The 4,829-nt window shown below is 45.5% G+C and overlaps 1 long non-coding RNA gene across 1 annotated transcript; it reads left to right on the top strand.

Moving 5' to 3' along the window:
- The first annotated feature begins 217 nt into the window (after nt 1-217).
- Nucleotides 218-3,784, top strand: LOC142831299 (uncharacterized). Its single transcript, XR_012907022.1, has 3 exons — nt 218-342; nt 1,628-1,731; nt 2,350-3,784. It is a non-coding gene; the product is annotated as an uncharacterized LOC142831299 (long non-coding RNA).
- The last annotated feature ends 1,045 nt before the right edge of the window (nt 3,785-4,829 follow it).

The following is a 4,829-nucleotide window of genomic DNA, read 5'->3' on the forward strand; positions in this document are numbered from 1 at the left end:
GCCCTCCGTGGAAAAGCAGAGACCTCCAGAGTAGAGAGGGAGTGAGGGGAACTCAAAGCGATCAGTGGGTAGCATTTGATGAATAGTGGGGGGAAATCTGAGAAAAGTTTCACGAATTGGCACAGAATTTTCAGCTGTGAAAAATCCATCTAAAATCCACTTTGTGACACAACAGAGTCCATGACAGTTGGAGATAGAAGTAGTAGGAATCCGGGCATTGATCTTCAGGTCCAGTCAAAATGCAAGACTCAGGCACAGGGGAAGGCAAAGAAGACTTGCATGCATGTCATCATTTTGCTTCCTACCCATTGGGCTTGCCAGGTGACCTACCCTTGGCATAAGGTATGAAAATGCTTAACCAAAGCGTTTAAGTCTTGTAGCTGATTCTCAGGCAAAGCCTGATGGATTCTGTTCTTCTCCTGAGCGGATTCAAGGTCCTTGTCCTTCCTCTTGTGGTCAGTTGCACTCAATTGATCAGAAAATTACCACAGCACATCATGTGTCTACAGTGACCAATCACCCAGGGGTGACAGTGAATGAGAAACCAAACAGTTCCCAGACATGTGGGTTAGGCCAACCGACAGGAATTCCAGCCTGCAGGGCAGAACTGTTACTAGGCCCCCAAGTAGGCACAAGCTAGACCTGAGTGGACACAGCTTGCCTCCTGATATTTGGGCGGTGCTGCACCTGTGCTGGCTGGTGTCTGGTGAGCTGCTGGCTGCACTTCCAAGCGTGCTGTTCTGGCACAGGCAGGGTTTCCATAATCCTGCCTGATAGGGTTCCCAGCATCTAATCCTGCAAACCCAAAGACTCTTGCCCCACTCCCTGCCCAGCCCCTTCCCTGAGGCCATACCCCTGCCCTGTCCCTTTTCTAAGATCCCGTCCTCAGGGCCGGCCCACAACATTTTGGCACCTAGGTGGGGAGCTGAAATGACGCCCCCATCCTCCCTTGCTTGGGCCAAAACTTTGAAAGGTCTCAATTCTATGGGTTCTAGTGCCCCCTTCTCCCACAGTCTGGCACCTGAGGTGGCCGCCTCAGTTCGCCTCATGGTAAGGCCAGCCCTGCCCATCCTTGCTCACTCCATCCCCTTTCCCTCTGTCACTTGCTCTCACTCCCTTTCACCAGGCTGGGACATGGGGGCAAGGGAGCAGGGGGCAGACTCTGGGAAGAAGTTTGAGTGCAGGAGCTGGGCAGGCACAGCTGGATGGGGTGTGGAAAGGGTGAAAGCATCAGCACGTTCCTCAGGTGGCTCCTAGATGGGAACCATGGGGTCTCCGTTTGCTTCTGCTTCTAGGCCTCTCCCCCTCAGGTCCCATTGGCCACCATCTCCAGCCAATGGAAGTTGTGGAGACTTCTCTCAGTGCAGGGATAGGGTGTAAGATCTCCCTTTGAGATTACATGGATATATTGGCCAGTTCTGGTAGTGACATGGAGTGAGTGAGGGCAGGAAGCCTGCTTTAGACCTGCTGCATGCCTGAGGACCTCCGGCCTTTCAAATTGCATAGGCAACTGCCCCCTTTTCCCCTCCCCCTCTCCTGCTGGCAGGCCTGACATGGGCTGGAATGTATTAGCAAATAATTAGATGAATAGGCTAAATTAATTGAATTAACAATTTGGTACAAATAGCTCCCACAGCTCGGCTAATAGGAGATTGGAATGACAGGAGAAAAGCAGCAAGCCTCCATGGAAAGCAAGAAGGAAGCTTAACATGTATGGAAATAGTGGAAAAGGTACCTGCACTTCACATCTTCTTATCTGACATGTCAGGCTGTGCATGAGAACCTTTTCACTTCAGCGTACCCAGAGGTAGACTCACTTGCTCTTGGGAATTGAATAAATGATTACTTATCTATTAAAGTAGGTTTTTAAACTTTTGGGAAAACAAGAAAAGAGTGAAAGTTGTAAATGAGACAGAGGCATAAGAAAAGTCTTTAAAATGACAATGTGAGAAGTGTGTGAGTGGAGATAAAACGAGAAATAGAAAAGGAAACCTTGTGCCTTTCTTATTCTTCAAACAACTGAATGTTAATACAGGTAGCAGGAGATCGGTCTGGTATATTCATTTTTGTTCCACAACAAGCTGCAGAGGAAAATCATTTTATTCTTCCATGTTAGCAGAAAAATGAGCTGTGAATCTGAACTCTGTGTCTATTGCTGTATTTCTGGCCCTTTTCAAACACCACAAAGATTAGAAAAGGGCTGAATGAGACACAGGAGACAAAAATATGATAAATCAACATTTGTGGCATTTAAAGAAAATTAATTAAAAATCTGTTGCATGTGTATAATATTTCACAAAGAACTTTATATTCAGGTGTTTGACCTTGTCTGCCTTTCTTCATTTAAAGAGACACACACAGGTTTGAGAGACAAGTGAGATGCTGCTCTGGTCTTGTATCTGCTGTCTGCAAGTTCATCACTAATGGTATGATTCGTTAGGACCCCAGTCCCACAGAAGTCAGCCCATGGGTGAAATTCTAGCAAATAAAATGTGATATTGTCAGTCCTCCAGGTGAAGAAAGATAAGGACCTTAAGCCCAACTTTCAGCAACTAGCCTAGAACTGTTCTGCCTGGCCATTCCCAAATTGTTTCGATCTGTATGTAAAATCCACTGAAGTCATTTAAAACACACCTTCAATGGGATTAGCACTTGTCCCTCAATAACTAGACACAAGAAATAATTCTTCCTCTCTACTCTGCACTGATTACGCCTCAGTTGGAGTATTGTGTCCAATTCTGGGCACCACATTTCAAGAAAGATGTGGAGAAATTGGAAAGGATCCAGAGAAGAGCAACACAAATAATTAAAGATCTAGAAAGCATGTCCTATGAGGGAAGACTGAAAAAAAATGGGTTTGTTTAGTTTGGAAAAGAGAAGACTGACTCTTATATGCTCCACTTCTGGAGTACATCCATCTATGTAGGAGCATCAAACTATATTTTATAATCAGGTTAGAGGCACAGAACAATCAGATACTGTAGAGTCTCTTTTAAATGGTCCCAGGACATTAGGAAGTATATACACAATTTTGGTAATTTCATAGTACCTTTCTCATGGCTATTGCCCCACAGCTGTGCCCACATTCTGGGGTCTGTTGATAAAAAAAAAGCCTCCGCCTGAGCTCACTAGATTTATATACATGGATTTTCTAAAGCTACACCAAACTATAAGGTCTAAGGTTTTAAACTGCAATTTATTGTGATCTTTGTAATCTGTGTAACTCTCAAACTTACTGTAAACTGCAATTTTGTAATCTTTGTAACATATGCAGCCACCTTGCTTGTAACTTTCCCTAAGCTTTATTCTCCCCTGAGTGAATGGAAAGAGAGAGTGAGTGTGAGTGTGTTTGAAGAAGGCTTGGAACAATGGACCACATGGCAATGAGTCATCACAGTATGGGCATGCTCCCTGCTGGATAAAGGGAAGTCTGGGCATGTTCTCTGCTGGATAAAGGGAAGTCTGGGCATGCTCCCTGATGTCAAGGTGAATGAGTCACAGGAGCCATTCAGACACTATATAAAGAGAAGGAGCACATGTGAGACTCTTTTTCCTTCCACTGATCCTGAGAAGCTCCCCTCCAGTGTCTTTCCTCTTGACCAGCTTCCCTAGCCATGATGAGCAGACAGACTCTCCAGGCTCCCCATGCCTTGGCTCCTTCTGCAACCTATATGTCTGTGTAAGTGTGTGATTGCCTGAGGGCAGGAATGAATGGGTGTGAATGAGTGAGTGAATAGAGGGGTGTGTGCTTGCTGGCTTGTTTGTGTGTGTGTGTGTGAGAGAGAGAGAGAGAGTTCTATGTTCTTTAGCTTAAACCTTTGGTGGCTGCTTTCTCCTCTTTAGTGTTACCTAGTGGAAATAAACTAGTGTAACTCTGGGTGGTCTCCAGTGAGAATATTTTTTGGGTAACGGGGTCCTCCCCTCCTGGAGGACTCGGCTACCTCCCCCACTTGCCTCAGTGACCAACTGCCCTTCATCATCTGGCCCCTTCCCGTAGGAGCAAGCCACAGACCCAAGTGACCACTTACAATCATCAATGGTGTGCCGACTCCTGTCCTAGCTGCTCTAGTACCTTCTCTAGTCCCTGTTTCTGGACCTCAGCCTGGGAGTTAAACCGGCCAGAGCTCCTCTGGATCCCACAGCCTTTCCCGAGCACTGCTCCATCCAGGGTACCTCTCTGCAGGCAGCAAGTCCTTCTCTCTCCAAGGCTAGAGAGAGAAAGTGACTTCCCTTTGTTTCACAGCCCTTCTTATAGGGCCTAGATAGGCCCTGATTGGCTGTCTCAAACCCTCACCCAACTGGTTTCCAAGACAGCCCTCTCAAAGGGGAGTTTTAACCCTAGGATTGCCAGTGTGGGGCAACCATCCTGTGACAGTTGTCTGGATTCATATTTTTTTTCAAAATAAAGAGTGGACAAATAAAGCACACTGAATAATTTAAAAGAAACACAAAATCTAATTGATTACAAATTTTGTAAATTAATATGCCCAGTTCAATTTTCCATGATTCATATGGGTCATATTATTCATTGTTTACTACAGGTTGAACCTCTCTAGTCCAGAACTCCCTGGTCCAGAAACAATCATCATCTAGAATTATTTTAGTTAGCTGAATGTCCAGTTTTCAGGGGTGTGGCCAAATTTCCCATTGTTCCCATAAAGTTTGTTTACAGCCACCAGTCCTAGTAGTCAGTGTTCTGTGCTGTTATTTAGCGCTAATTTACCAGTAAGTGCCCAGTAAGCAGTATTATAAGTGTTGGTAATGCTGCTAGTGTGACCTCGCGTGATCCGGAAAATTCTCTGGTTCGAACTGCTGAGGTCCTGAGGTTT

Source organism: Pelodiscus sinensis, chromosome 13, assembly GCF_049634645.1.
Source record: "Pelodiscus sinensis isolate JC-2024 chromosome 13, ASM4963464v1, whole genome shotgun sequence".
Taxonomy (NCBI): Eukaryota; Metazoa; Chordata; order Testudines; family Trionychidae; genus Pelodiscus; species Pelodiscus sinensis.